This window comes from Schistocerca piceifrons, chromosome 3 (assembly GCF_021461385.2).
Source record: "Schistocerca piceifrons isolate TAMUIC-IGC-003096 chromosome 3, iqSchPice1.1, whole genome shotgun sequence".
In the NCBI taxonomy this organism is placed as follows: domain Eukaryota; kingdom Metazoa; phylum Arthropoda; class Insecta; order Orthoptera; family Acrididae; genus Schistocerca; species Schistocerca piceifrons.
In genome coordinates this window covers 468428018-468444810 of record NC_060140.1, presented here as the reverse complement: position 1 = coordinate 468444810, position 16793 = coordinate 468428018, and positions in this window count along the sequence as shown.

Genomic DNA, 16793 nt, shown 5'->3' with positions numbered 1-16793 from the left:
ATATACCCGCAATGGAGATGCTCAACGTTGTATACAGAATCTTTATAAATTGCCGTTAGGAACTTTCAGGGCTTGTAGATGGGCTGAGTAGGCAATGTTTTAAATTATAAGCCATGTTCAGAAACGTACTATTTCCTTGCTACAGCCGTTTGGAAAGATGTTTGCTAGGAAGATATGCAACAAGGTTGTGACGGTGGAGGGGGGTGGGGGCTGTTATTTGACGTCTATCCTACGTCTCTGACCTGGTTCGAGCCTCATTCACGTGTCTGTGAGTGTTAGAGCAACATTGTTGAGCACACTTTTGCAGAATACATCGACATGATCGACAGAAATGTATGGTGAAGCACACGTGAGTGGAAGAGATGCTCGTCGCTTTTATCAAGATCTTTATCCACAAAGTATGACTGCGTTGCATAACCTTTTCACCACCTCGGGTATTAATAACCGCTCCAGCTGTATTCATCCTTTAACACAGGATCACTACTGGTTTCGTGGCACGAATCTTCAGGTGAACGTATCATTAAAACATTGGCGCAGAAAAGCTCGAAATCTTTTTACCTAATATTCGTTGTCCGTCGAAATAAAACACCGCTAAAAGACGGTGTGTAAAAAATTAAAAACTTCCAGATTCCAATATAGTGGAATACGAGGTTCTCGATTTCGAGAAAGGGATACCTTAACTGTCATTAGGTGCGAATTTGGTGCTTCGAGGAGACGCTGAACACCCGAAATGGAAAAGGGTTCTGCGTCGCGTTGAAGAGAAACCGTCAACTAGCAGTTTCTTAGGTTATTAATAAATGGAACTGTACAACAAGTGAGGTATCGGTCAGCCTAATGAAATACTTATAAAAGTGGTCGCGTTACCAACAAATTTCAAATGGTTGAAGCACGGAAATGGTGTATTTCTCGACATGGCTTCCTCTTCAATATACTGCACTACTGGCCATTAAAATTGCTACACCAGGAAGAAATGCAGGTGATAAACGGGTATTCATTTGACAAATATATTATACTAGAACTGACATGTCATTACATTTTCACGCAATTTGGGTGCATAGATCCTGAGAAATCAGTACCCAGAACAACCACCTCTGGCCGTAATAATGACCTTGTTACGCCTGGGCATTGAGTCACACAGAGATGGATGGCGTGTACAGGTACAGCTGCCCATACAGCTTCAACACGATACCACAGTTCATCAAGAGTAGTGACTGGCGTATTGCGACGAGCCAGTTGCTCGTCCACCATTGACCGAGGTTTTCAATTGGTGAAAGATCTGGAGAATGTGCTGGCCAGGACAGCAGCCGAACATTTTCTGTATCCAGAAAAGCCCGTACAGGACCTGCAACATGCGGTCGTGCATTATCCTGCTGAAATGTAGGGCTTCGCAGGGATCGAATGAAGGGTAAAGCCACGGGTCGTAACACATCTGAAATGTAACGTCCACTGTTCAAAGTGCCGTCAATGCGAACAAGAGGTGACCGAGACGTGTAACCAATGGCACCCCATACCATCACGCTGGGTGATACGCCAGTATGGCGTAGACGAATACACGCTTCCAATGTGCGTTCACCGCGATGTCGCCAAACACGGATGCGACCATCATAATGCTGTAAACAGAACCTGGATACATCCGAAAAAATGACGTTTTGTCATTCGTGCACTCAGTTTCGTCGTTGAGTACACCATCGCAGGCGCTCCTGTCTCCGATGCGGCGTCAAAGGTAACCGCAGCCACGGTCTCCGAGCTGATAGTCCATGCTGCTGTAAACGACGTCGAACTGTTCGTGCAAATGGTTGTTGTCTTGCAAACGTCCCCATCTGCTGACTCAGGGATCGAGACATGGTAGCACGATCCGTTACAGCCATGTGAATAAGATGCCTGTCATCTCGACTGTTAGTGATACGAGGCCGTTGGGATCCAGCATGACGTTCCGTATTACCCTCCTGAACCCACCGATTCCATATTCTGCTAACAGTCATTGGATCTCGACCAACACGTGCAGCAATGTCGCGATACGATAAACCGCAATCGCGATAGGCTACAATCCGACCTTTATCAAAGTTGGAAACGTGATGGTACGCATTTCTCCTCCTTACACGAGGCATCACAAAAACGTTTCACCAAGCAACGCCGGTCAACTGCTGTTTGTGTATGACAAATCGGTTGGAAACTTTCCTCATGTTAGCACGTTGTAGGTGTCGCCACCGGCGCCAACCTTGAGTGAATGCTCTGAAAAGCTAATCATTTGCAAATCACAGCATCTTCTTCCTGTCAGTCAAATTTCGCGTCTGTAGCACGTCATCTTCGTGGTGTAGCAATTTTAATGGCCAGTAGTGTATAAACCCATGCTCATCTAAGGCCCTAGAATTTTGTAACGGGAATTTGAGAATATCCCGTATACCATGCCGCAGCGACCACCAACGGAAATTTTTTTACCGTACTTTACAGACGTGGGAGTTCGATACATTAATGAACCGGGGACGCTTATTTACTGAATGTCAAGAATTGCCCCGGTACGGTTTCTGCGACTGCTGAAGCGGGTGTTTGGAGGACGTTACCGAGTTTTTAAAAATATTCACCGGAACTTGCCAGACGATGAAATCCAGTAACGAACACGAATCAGCTTTAGATTTGTCCAGTTGAGGCGTACGACGTCACGACGGCGCGCACACCGTGGGTGTCGGTTTACGAAGATTGGCAGGCGTTGCGTTGCGCACTCCCGTATGGGGAACTGGAGCAGCCGTGAAGGCCCGGGGCGTCGCGCCGCCCGCGGGACAAAAAGTCCCCGTCCTGACGCTGCGTCTGTGGCCGGAGCAACGCGTTGTGCAACGACGCCTCCGCGGCCGCTGTCCGCTCGGCCGCACGCAGTCGAGGAACTGCCGCGAGCGCTCTTAAGAGCCCGCTCCTGGAGACACGGCACAGTCCCGCCGGCGTCACTTGCGAGCGAGCGCACGCATCCCAGGCCGCAGCAGAAGCACGAGGTCCACGTCCGAACAATTCCGAAGTGCTCCCCGCCGCCATGTGTCACACGAGCTCCAGTTCCGTCGCGCTGATGGCAGTCGCCGTGTCGCTCGCGCTGGCGTCGGTGTTCGCCGCTCCCGCGGCAGAGCCGGTCCTGCGCCAGCGACGGTCCGCCGCCCCCGACGTGAGTGGCCTGGAAGACTGGAAGAGCATCGGAAACTCCAGCCTGTGCCCCGCGGTGGTCGTCTTCAACTCGGCGCTGCGCGTGCACGAAGTGTGGTGCCCGAGCGGAGTCGAGGGCGAGAAGGTCGACGCCCGCGGCGCAAAGTACGTGTGCACCACGCTGAGGTACACCTTGCCAGTAGCTGACTCCGACGTGGACATCGCCGGCGGCTGCGTCGCTCTCGTATCGCGGATCGCTGAAGTCAACGCCAAGTCTCCAACGCTAGACTGATACCTCGTGTTGCACTATACATATTTATTACTCACTATTTATTTTAATTTATTTTATTTATTTTTTCGTATTGACTAACTAGTATCAAGTAACAACCTCGGTTCCTCTTCTTTCCTTGTTTTCAATTTTTGCAGTACTCCATCTCCTTCCCGTACTGTCTTTTCCTTTTCTTTCTAGCCATCTTGTTCCGATTTCTTATTTCTTTTGCATCGAAAACCTTCTAAATTTAATACTTTGTTCTTAAAAAAATTCTGTCTAGTATTTTCGATTCTTTGATACTCTTTCTTTATATTTCCTCATTTCTGTAATCAATACTATAGTCGATTTCTTCTTCCAGAAATACAGGAATATTTGTTAGGTGAGCTTGTTATTCATTCAGTCGAGGTGTCGAAAAAGGATTAATCTTATTTTAGCCATTACTTCTCACATTTTCTTTATATTTTTGTAAATTTCTTTATTTCTTTTCATTTTCCAGCCATCTTTAGACTATATTGCACACATTATGTTTCTAACTATCATTCTTTCACTTACCTATATTCTGTCCAGCCTATAGTTCATTGTTAGGAATTCACATCCTTATAAACATTCTGGTCGTACCACTGTGGTATAGTGTTTTGTTTTTTATAGATATGCATTTTTGTTGTAAGTTTTCTTTGTCAAACCATATTTATTTATTTATTTATTTATTTGCTTATTTATTTTTTAACCACGTTGGCAAAATATGTTGGTTTATTCCACCTATTTATTTTTATACTTTACTGGTCATTTAATCAGTATGTCTAGAAAATTTAAACCAGGGGAGTAAACTTCGGTTTGCTAGAGGCGCTCTACGTGGAAACTGTGCTGTGATATTATTTATTGTGATGCGTGATTCATCATGCTTTAGGCTGTGTGAAATCGTAGTTCCTTATCTTTAACAGTTCCTTGGCGCTTGAGGTCGACATTGCTTTCATTCACTTTGGACATACACCAAAGTAGACAATTGAAAGAGGCTCTGGCATGGAGACGTGTATTGCACAACTTAGTTTCAAATGTTGTAGCAGTATAAAGAAAGACGAAATCCATAAAATCTATAACAAATGAGTTTCTGTTACCATTACTTTCTTTCTCGCTAAAAACGTTTATGCACAAATGGTGTTGTCTCAAATTTTTCTGTATGTGAGTCACCGCATCTTTTCTTACTGATGCAGTTAAATGAGTCTGTCGTTCAAGAATCAAACACGTCTTGTTTGTACTGTGTTACGTTTCTCTTTTTGTAATAGGAAGAGCATACTTAAAACTTAATATAGTTTGTTAGAGTTGTAAGAATAGTTTACGATCTCAATTTTCGAATGCCACTGGCATGCATTTTGTCATCAATGCCAAAGATACCTGAGAAACTTAGAAGTTTTATTTTGTTACCTTGTAATGTGATATACACCGTTTTTATTAAATATGTTAGATACTATTTAACTGAACGCTCCTATGTTATGTATTCATAGCTGACTGATGTAAATTTTTATTAATTTTATTTATGCTTCATGCTGAAATTATGTACGTTTATTAGAGTGTTTTCTAAAAAATAAATACATTAAAATAGACTTTTCTCTGAGTTTTTATTTCAAGTATGTTTGAATGCTCACTATGCAATTAACTTGAGACAACTATTTGTTACTGACGTCCCTGTTCTCCAGACGAATACTTCTGTGACATAAATTATTTAGTGTATTGTCGATGATAAACTAATGTTCCCTTTGTATCTTCTGTGGCATCATAGACTCTTAGAAAGAGTTCACAATCCATTGACTGTACGTTTATTGTTAATTCAAAGGTGCAGTTTCAACCTTTTGGTCATTTTCAAGTGGCTAATAACTGCAAACATCATACAACATACATGAGGTTAAAAATGCCACTGACATGATATATGAAAATTTTTCAGTTGAGTCAGAAAAATATGGATTAAAAGATAGGTACTAAAATTACTTACATGCTCTAAGCACAGCAGTATTCATTAGTAAAAGGAAGCCTCTAGTGCTCGTTTCTACCTTAAGTCACGTACAGCATTTAAATAGAGTTTAAAATGCGTCAATGTGTTACGAGAACGCATCGTAAACCACAGAAATCATTGCAACGCTACTCGAGCGTACTGTAATATCGCAACGAAAAGCGTACTGGTCAAAACAGTTGGGAAAGTGCTCAAGGCAATTTACGCCATCTTCAGGGAATACACTTAATACGCACGCAGGCGTCCTGATACACACCCTGTGCTAGCACAGATACGTAAACTCTTAGGTGCTAAACTTACGGTAATAGTAAACCGAGGTCAATCAAGCTTTATTAGAAATAATAAAAACCACCGGTAAGAAGCATACATACCCATAAACTAGCGAATACTTTCCACGCTACGTGGCTATGAAGACATTTACAACAACAAGGCTCAGGTATCAAATGTTCTCATATTACATAGCTATCTGGTTCTTATATAGTTTCCAGGCGACACACAACATTGACGCCAAACAGTGCAAATAAATTCCTGAGTGCGAGATATAAAAGTACAATCATAATATTATTAATGGTAAAAATATCGCTTTTATGTTTAAATTCAAATGACGCTCTTCATGAACATGCAATAAACACGTCAGATAATATGTGGGACTCAGACAGGTATTGTGCCACAGAGGCATTAAATAGAGCAAACACATTATTGTGTGGTATGAATAAAAGAACAGACATAAAACATTGCCGCAGAAACTTCGTCTGTGTATTTAAGTATGAGTAAAATACCTCATGATGCCGCACTATCCCATGTAATATCTAATGACGAATTTATGGGTGGGAATTTGAAACGGAATAACTGAAGAGAACTTTGCAGTAAGATGTGGAACGAAGACTTTGCATTCACAATTGTTGGTATGACACATAAATCTAATGATGAAAAACACTGCCACAAAACTTAAACATTTATTGACTCACGAAACCTTCGAATATGAATGAATTACAATTAGATTTTATTCGTGTTTAATCTTTGAATTCAAGTGTCTGTAGTACCGTTTTTGTATTCTTTTCATTCAGGTCCACTTGTCACATTCCTTTTGTCATTTGTTTGTTATTATTTCAATCATTTATCAATTCTATCGGTAACTCAACTCAGTTTTGATCCCCATGAAGCTTTTCTTTTTCTTTATTTTGCGTCCTCTTATGCCTTTCAACGTTTGGTGCCTTAAGTTCCATAAAGGTAGTGTAGTGGCTTATGTTTCCTAGCTTAAACGATTCCTTAAAGTACTTACTGTAGAATTCCTTTCCTATCATAGTTCTATTGGTATCATTTCTTTTAGGATACATTTGAGAGCACTACCTACAGAGACGTCTCATGAATCTGTGATAATAATAGTGTAGGCATACTTTGAAATGACATCGCAGTTCTAGTTTACATCGTACCCTTATCGGTATTAGATGTTCCATTAAGATTACAAGTGTAAGTAGGCTGTTTAGGTTTTTATATTGGTAACGCCACGTAGCGCTCTGTATGAAAACCACTGGCTGTGCTGTGTGCAGTCTGTGGCTGGGTGGCGTTGTTGGAATTTGCTATTGTAGTGTTGGGCAGTTGGCTGCTAACAGCGGGTAGCGTTGCGCAGTTGGAGGTGAGCCAGCAGCAGTGGTGGATGAGAAACGTCCCCTTAAAAAAAATAATGAATTACACAATCATTAACCTGGCTCCAAGGAGGTAGTGTAGCCTTCTCTATTCCTCCACTGGGGTAATTCCTGTCTGGCGCGTCTACGTCGCGGGGGTGGGCATCCTACATTTCAGTAGGCCGGAGTGCTAGGATGGCTGAGTTCAGGCAGGGACCCAATTCCGTGAGGTATAACACGAAACCCATGCCCAGGGTTACGGATGAAGACCTTAATGGCAGCGACGGCGGAGAAGGAAGACTTCGGAACGGTGTAGCTGGTAGATGAGGCAACCCTCCTTTCTGGGGATTAAATGAGAAGGGAACCCCTGCCTCGTGGTGGAGGAGAAACTCCAAAGGCTAAGGGAGACAACCCCAACAGAAAATCCTTCCTTGCGTTAGGCCTAGCAAGCCAGTAGGAAAGTCTTCATATATTGCTTTCAAAACACAGACGAGCCTCGGAACGAACCACTCAGGATTTGACCCCACTGATTCTTGAAGTACTGGTGCAAGTGATGGGAGACCTGATGATATTCATCAGTACAAGAAGATGAAACCAACTGGACTAAAAAATAACCTAAATATTGGCACCCTTAATATATTAACCCTCAATGGAAAAATGGAAGAAATGACAGATGTACTAACAGAGAGGAAGTTAGATATATTGGGATTAAGCGAAACAAAGTGGAAGGGAAAAGGTAAGAAGAATTTGAGAGGAGGAGGAAAACTGTACTGGAGTGGAAATAACAGGTCTGGTAGAAATGGTGTGGCAGTGACGGTGAATAAGAATGTACAAAGCTGTATTGAAAATGTGAGATCTTTATCAGACAGGATCATAATCTTAAACCTGAGATTCCAAAAAGAAACACTAAAAGTAATCCAGATTTATGCACCTCAAGTGGGATGTAGCGAAGAAGAGAAGATGGACTTTGAAAATGTGTTGGGAAACCATATAGAGAGTGCTAATATAGTGATGGGAGATTTTAATGCACAGGTAGGCAGAGACAGAAAGGGATTTGAGCAAGTATTGGGATGTTTTGGATATGGAGGCAGAAATGAAGAAGGGGAAAGACTCCTGGATTTGTGCCAGAGGAATGGAATGAAAATAGCAAACAGCTGATTTATGAAGAGAGAAAGTCATGTTATCACCAGATACAGTTGGGATGGAAGAACGAAGAGTGTAATTGATTTTATTCTAGTAGATAGGGAATGGGGAGAGAAAGTAACAAATGTGAAGGTAATTCCGAGTGTGAGTGCAGATGGAGACCAGAGATTACTGGTAGGACAATGGAAAATGAATCAGTGTGTGAAAAATAGAAAACAGAAGAAAGTGATGAGGATACGGGATTGGAAATTGAAGGAGAGTGAATGTGCTGAGAAGTACAGAGAATTAATAACACTAAAATTTCCAAAAGAAGTTTTCCGTGATGTAGAAAAAGAATAGAGTTTTTTCAAAGACACTTTAGTCGAAGCAGCACAAAAAGTATGTGGCAGAACATCTGGAAAGGAAAAAAATAAGACAGACAAGTTGGTGGGATGATACCACAATCCAAGCAGTTAGAAGAAAAAATGGAGCATGGAGAAAATGGTGGAAAACTAAAAATGACGAAGACCATGAAAGATAGATAGAGGAAAAGAAGAAGTGCAAATAAATAGTGGAAACAGCAAAGAAAAAGACATGGGAAGAGTTTACAAAAAAACTTTAAGAAGATGTGAAGAGCAATAAGAAAATGTTATATAAAATGATGAAAAATAAAAGGAAGGCTTCTGAAGTACCAGTAAAGATGGAAACAGAGGACGGTACCATTATTGAAGATCCAGGGAATATAAAAGATCTCTGGAAAGAACATTTTAAGAAGCTGTTAAACGCTGAGGAGCAGGTACATGAGGAAACAACAAATAATGGAGAAATTGAGAGAAGTTGGGAAGCAGAATTAGGACAAATTACACGGGAAGAAATGGAAAAAGCTGTGAAGAAGACGAATGGGGGGAAAGGCCCAGGACCTGATGAAGTATCAGTGAACATGATAAGAGCAGCAGGTCCAGTGGGAATGCAGTGGCTATGTAGAGTACTATGAAGCGTGTGGAGAAATAGTAAAATACCTGATGACTGGAGAACAGGAGACATTGTTCCCATCTTCAAGAAAGGCTATAAAAGACTTTGTAAAAACTAGAGAGGAATAACCCTCATGAGTCATACAGCCAAGATTTTTGAAAGAATTTTACTAAATCGAATAAGTGAAAAGATAGAAAAGGAGCTGAGGGAAGAACACGATCGACCTGATATTTTCTATCCGTCAACTGATGGAAAAAAGTTGGGAGTATAACAAAAGGGTGATAATGGTTTTTGTAGACATAGAAAAGGCATATGACTCAGTTGACAGGGAAAGACTCTGGCAAGAACTGAAGAAGATAGATATAGAAGATGGATACATTAATGTTATGAAGACAATGTACAGAAGCCACAATTGTAGAATTAGAATACCATTGCGGAACTCTGAATACTTCAAAATAAGATAAGGACTTAAGCAAGGAAGTATTCTATCTCCTGCGCTTTTTAGTGATGTGATGGAGGCAATGAATAGGGCAGTTAAAGATATAGTAAAAGAAAAAGACAAAAAGATGATTTTTGCAGATGATATGGTAATATGGGGTGATAAAGAGGTAGATGTACAGTTACAGCTTGATGCGTGGAAGGAAATAATGAAAAGGTATGGATTAAAAATAAATAAAGATAAGAGTGAAGTAATGGTATTTGGAAGAGAGAAAGGAATCAACGGAAATATTACCTTGAATGGAGAACCCCTCAAAGTGGTAGAAAGTTTCATTATTTAGGGAGTGAAATACCTAGGGATGGAAGAATAACTAACGAAATTAATAGGAGGTTACAGAAGGGAGGCAATTTCTACCAAACAATAAAACATCTGATTTGGAATAATGAAGTTTCAGAAAGAGCAAAACTCCTTATGTATAAGAATTATTACATCCCTATTGTCACCTATGGTGGAGAAACATGGACAATGACAGAAAGGGACTGGAGCAGACTGCAAGCAGGGGAAATGAAATTTCTCAGAGCAGTTAAGGGAAAAACAAGAATGGACAGAGTAAGGAATGTAGAGATTAGAAAGGACCTCAAACAAGAAAGTATGAGAGAAGAAATTGAAAGAAAGAGATTAAGATGGTATGGGCATGTTAAGAGGATGCATGGGCAGAGACTCCCCAAAATTATGGAAGAACTAAAGATGGATGGGAAAAGACCTAGAGGGTGCCCAAGAACATGGTGAAAAATGGGAGTGAGAATATCTGTTGAAAGGAGAGGTGTGACCTGGCAGCAAGTGGAGGAAGAAAAGTGGAGGGAGGACCGAGCCAAATGGAGAGGACTCGTCAGCACCCAGACCCGGCAGTAGCTGGAGCGGGATTGGGACATAGATAGATATAGATAGTGTTCAAAAGTGATAATATATATATGTCAGTCCATGATATCCAATATTACAAATTTACTTTTTCTGATGGACACACGTCCAGATCGTCCGCTCTCAAAATTCCGCCATCTCTCTCCCCACATCCACCACTGCTGGCGGCTCACCTACAACTGCGAAACGCTACGCGCTGTTAACAGCCAACTGCCCAACACTACCATAGCAAATTCCAACAATGCCACCCAGCCACAGACTGCACACAGCACAGCCAGTGGTTTTCATACAGAGCGCTACGTGGCGTTATCAATATAAAAACCTAAACAGCCTACTTACACAAGGAATTATCTGAACTAAGCTTGCCACAAGCTATGACAGACACTTCTGGAAAGTCCTTTCTCAGTAGTTTGTGAAGTTTGTACAGTATTTCTTCATAAATATTGTTTTAACGTGGGGACATGTCTAAATTGTTATCACTAACTCTTTTTTCCAGTTGTTACAAAGCACTAACCGCTAATATAGACCGAAGGCTAACAGCATAGAAACTTATTTTTCTCGGTGCTACATTCTGCACAATAGCTTTCGACCCTTTTACTACCATTTTTTGCAGTAACTCTGTGAGAATGAATTGTAGCACTAAATCTTTTGCATCTTACACACCTAATATGTTTTTTGCCGGTCATTTATTTAATTGGAATTTAAGATGAGGATTCTATATTTCCATTCTCTTGCCTTCACGTGAGTCTAAAATCAGTTCACAACGTATGAATATTTCACCTGAAACAGGAACGGTCATAACTATTTCATTGAGAAATATAAACAGTTTATTTTTCCTTTTCATTCTATGTGATAGGTTATCCAATTGATTGGGATATAAAATTTGCATTTGGTGCTCATTAAATATTTCTGTCTGTTCGGTAAAATGAATAGGAGTCACAATCTACATTGGCTTCCAATTCTCTTCGTTCTTACAACGTACTTACATATGTGTTTTAATATTTTACTCCCAATTGCATAGTGAATTTTCGTTTTACGTCTTTCACAAATTTTATTTGGGAAACTATTTATTTGTTTTAAATCGTACTTTAAGGAATACTCTGTAAAAGTTGTCTCTACGTTTTTCTTATTGTGGTAATTGTTGGGATCATTAGTGTACTTATATATTTGGCAGTTATACCTATGTTATCGAGCTGTCATTTGCTAACCGTATCATATTCCTTTGTAGCATCTGGTAGGCTTAGAAGCTACCTTCCTTTTACTGAGACGAAATTTTTAGAAAATAAAAAAAGTTTTTGATATATGGTTTACTAACGATAAATTCTAGACTTTTTATGTCCTATCTGATATCTTCCGTTACTTCTTGTTTTAAAAATTTCCACTTACTGTATCAAGAATTTTATTACAATTTCACCCATCTGCAAAAACCTTCAGGACTAACATAAGAGTGGACACATATATAGTGATCAAAATTTTGAATGCTCTTCGTGTGGTATAATAAGGTGTCAGACACTCGGTAGTGCTCTAAAGTTTGTGGAGTATTCCCGCCGAATTTGTGAAAAATATTTGTTTATTACCAACTGTTATGGAGGATATCCTGTGAGTGTGTATGTTATCAGATTGCTGATTCGACTTCTTCAGGCTCTACCGGAAACTCGTCACTCTCAAAAACGTTTCAAAAGCTGTTAATTTCTAAGGCCTTTGCTGAACGTTCTGTGTCGCAATTGGAAAATGGGTGGCTACACTTTTGCATTATTTCTTACATCCTTTTTTTTAAAAAAAAAAATCCAGATCGTAACGGCAGCAGCACTACCAATTCACGAACCGAATGCTCCCAGTGGAAGCTGGTATCAGTGGTAGGCCCACCACACCTTCATACTTCCTCAGTCCAAGACTTTTTTATGCTTCCAAACAGATACAAATAAAGTTTTCTCTCTGTTTGAATATCCATGAGGCAAGAGTTTTCAAATCGTCATTGGACAGTTTTATTTTAATACATTTCGCTCTCGGATTCACAATAGAGGTAATGCCGTATAAAACTACACTGAAGAGCCAAAGAAACTGGTACATCTGCCTAATATTGTGTAGGGCCCTCGCGAGCACACGGAAGTGCCGCAACACGACGTGGCATGGACTCGGCTAATGTGTGAAGTAGTGTTGGAGGGAAATTACACCATGAATCCTGCAGGGCTGTCCATAAATTCGTAAGAGTATGAGGGGGTGGAGATATCTTTTGAACAGCACGTTGCAAGGCTTCTAAGTTATGCTCGATAATTTACATGTCTGGGGAATTTGGTGGCCAGTGGAAGTGTTTAAACTCATACGAGTGTTGCTGGACTCACTCTGTAGCAATTCTGGACATGTTGGGTGTCGCATTGACCTGCTGTAATTGCCCAAGTCCCTCGGGATGCACAATGGACATGAAGGGATGCAGGTGATCAGACAGGATGCTCACATACGTGTCACCTATCTAGATGTATCAGGGGTCCCACACCATTATAGAACATCCACCAGCTTGTATAGTCCACGAGGCCAACGAGAAAGACAGGCCGCGCCGCGTACGTCACACAGAGGATGTCACGTGACCGGCAGCGTCCTAACATCTTGTCACTTCAGAACAGATAGCACCTCTTTCTCAAATGCGTCCACGAAAGTTTTATACGAATTAAAGTTGTGCTGGGTACATATATACTAGATTTCTGAATACTGATAAACTTCGATGCGAGATATACTTAGAAACCTAGCAATCAAGAACACTGATGTAGGCACACGTATTTAATAGCTGAAAAACAGCAGGTCTGGCATGACAAATAAAACATATGCATCCCAATTACGAGTTTATTCAATTTGTTTGCTTACTAACCAAGCACAGTTTACGTCTAGATGTATGTGGTTTTAGACATTTTTGTCTCCAGTAACCGGTAAAGTAATTACACTTCACAATAATTGCATGAAGGAAAGGAAAGAATGTGTACAGATTTTTATCTAAAATGCAGTTACAGACAACTAATTTTCGACAGCCTCTCACATAGAATTTCATTCATAACATTATTTGTAAGTGTATGAACATTTCTAACAGATAGCGAAATATTCAAATCATAATGATCGAAACAAGTTAAAAGATAGACGTGTCGTAGGCATTTTCGTTCTAGATTACATTCACGCAAGGCGCAGAGAAATATAGGTAGGCCGCCTTTGCTTTCAGTAGGTGTTTTTTTCCTCACACGAAAGAAAATGTGAGCAGCCCATATTTTTCCTCTTATATTTCGCCGAATTTTCTCCAAGGTGTTTCATTTTTAATGAGTGAAAATTTAATTACAAAAGATGCTCATCTCTACAGAATGATTTCGACGACGTTGTGCATTACGCCACAGTTTTGACAACACTTGTAGGGCGATCACCTGAATGTAATAGATGTACCTTATTTCCTGTTTTGCACAAATGCCACGTTGTTTCTAAGAGCCATAATAAAATTGCTTCTATTAAATACTCTAAGATAGGAATTATTACGTTCTTGGATATGAACAAACCTAATGTATCGAATTGTCAGAAGCAAATTCTCACCTGTATTTTTCTTGCATATTTTATTCATTGCAATTAGAAAAAGGCACCTGATAATGAGGAAGAGGTTTCCTCGAAACAGGTTGTGCAAAATAAAGTAACTTGTAACATATTTATGCACCATTTCAGTGCAGTAATGTGTTCATTGTAAATAAGTATTACAGTAGTTCTATTACCTTGTAAATTAATAAAAAACTTTTTTATTTTAAATTCAGTGCATTAGTATTTGTAAAATGACTCTTAGTGTTCATTAAAAAATGACGATCATTCCACTTGGGACCTGTGGAATGGTACATTAGCTTATTTGTTTTAGTTGTAAATATATGTCATGTATTGTTGTTTTTCTGACATGTTCCACATCCTGGAGGGCCTCCTCACTACGGATCAATTGGAATGAAAGTTAATCTAATCTAATCTAAAAACAAAAATCTCACCTGTAGTTTGACAAGAATTTGTCACTTACCTGTCTCTTGAGGAAGTCAGTGTTGATGCAGATATTATGTTTATGGAATAAGGGCTATTAGTTTTTTGGAAGAACTGCTACATCATTTCAGAGTTCTCCACAATGGAAAAATTTCTACTTGGAGTACTGACTGTGTAGTAATTTTTAATACACATTCACAAGGCTATGAAGTCAAAAAAGTACTTTCTGTCAATATATATATTGGTTTGTGTCTGAAGATGACACTACAAAATGCATAATCTAAGTTGTGTATTTTTTTCCATTTTATGCTCACTGTATATTCTAAGTAGTTCCAATATAAAATTGAACATTTACCATCTTGGATTACCAGTTTAATTCTCTACTGGCCCCCTAACTGTCAAGCAGCACCCACATATACAAATAGAAGGAGCTGATGGAGAAGGAACCAAATAAAAGTAAATGAATTTCCAAATTGAAAGGACAATTTCAATTTATAAGGGGCCCTGTATCCAGGACAGTAGTATCTAAAACTTTTTTGAATATACCCACATGTGTTTGTTGGCTTACATCTGCAACACCTGAGATAAACTATCATCAAACAGTATACTACATGTAAGTTTCCACAAATCAGCAACGAGCACTACTTGATAAACATGCAAATTTCTTTAGCTTTATGCTTTCTGTACAACACGAATTTATACCAAGGTCTCTCTGTCCTAATACCCCCCCCCCCCTCCAAAACAAACACACACACACACACACACACACACACACACACACACACACACACACACACACACACAGAGAGAGAGAGAGAGAGAGAGAGAGAGAGAGAGAGACTTGAATATACCAAGAATAAACATCAGTAGATTTTTTTCACTTTTCACTTCATTCCTAACTGAAGTGTAGTATAGCAAGAACCAGGTATCAGACAATAATGAACAGGAACAAGCATTTCACATACATAATTTATTTTAACAAATTTGTAATGCATTTAAAAACACACATTTTCATTACTCATAACAGTTGATATTAATTGAGGTAAGATAATAGATTAGTTCATAAACATTAGGGAGGTAAATTTGTGGCATCTTTTAAACTCACTACAGTAGTGTGATAAATTTGTAAATATAATTTTACATCTTACTGTGAGCTTTCAAGTTTCCAATAGAAGTGACTCTATATGCCCCTTTGAAGGTTTTAATGAAACAAGATGTTTCAACCTATTGGTGCTATACATTTCATGGCAATACGATACTGCCTGAGGTCAATTTATTATTCATTTAATGATACTATTCTCAAAAATTTAGAGGCAGTTTACACTTCTAATAAATTCTTTACAGGCATTGTAGAAAATATGATAGAATTAGCCAAATAATCACAAAATCTGTTGCTGCCATGGATGTGACACCAAGAAAAACAAAAACATATGCTTCAATCAGACTAAGTGCCTGACTATATAAAAGAAATTAGACACAAAGTTCTCTGAAAATGCTTTACAACCATATTTGCAGTATCACTACTTTATCAAACAATATTTGCAGTTGAATTTGCTTTCTCATGCTGTGTGTGTGTTTATATATATATATATATATATATTTACATATATATATATATATATATATATATATATATATATATATATATATATATGCAATCTGAGGTATAGATGCCAAGTGTGGATACACTGAAGCATTTGTACCAAGATTTATTTTCTGCTCCACTCTATGTATGCTACCTTATAATGACACATCTGTGTTCAATGTAATTTTAATGTAAACAAACCAGCCACAGAAACAACATATGCATAAGCATTATGTAATTGTAGATTATATGTGTAATGTTTGCAGTCTGGACAAAAATAAAGAAATGAAAACTCAAGCAATCAAGTGGGCTACTAGCGTGCCCTGTTGCACTTTTCATTATCAGTAAAGCATGAATAGACACGAGAAATCTAACAGGAGGAATTGAATCTGTTACATTCTATTTCCTACTATGTGAAATGAACTGAATGGGAGGGTGGAGATGCAAGTATGACAAAAGAAAAAAAATAAACATACTTCACAGAGGAAATAAACAAATTCCTGACAATCCATGGTGTTTCCATGGCATTATCTGTAAGTTACTGAAAACATCATCCTCACCAACATCAGAAGCTGCAGAATCACCATTAGCAACAGTAACAACATCAACAGCACTTTTGAGGGATGAGAAGTCAATACAAGCAACATTCTGTAGTACTGTGTGGAAACAGAAAATCATGCCTGCTCTTCATCCAAAGAATTTTTAGTCAAGGACAAAAAGAGAGAAAAACCTTCAAGGTAAGGTTT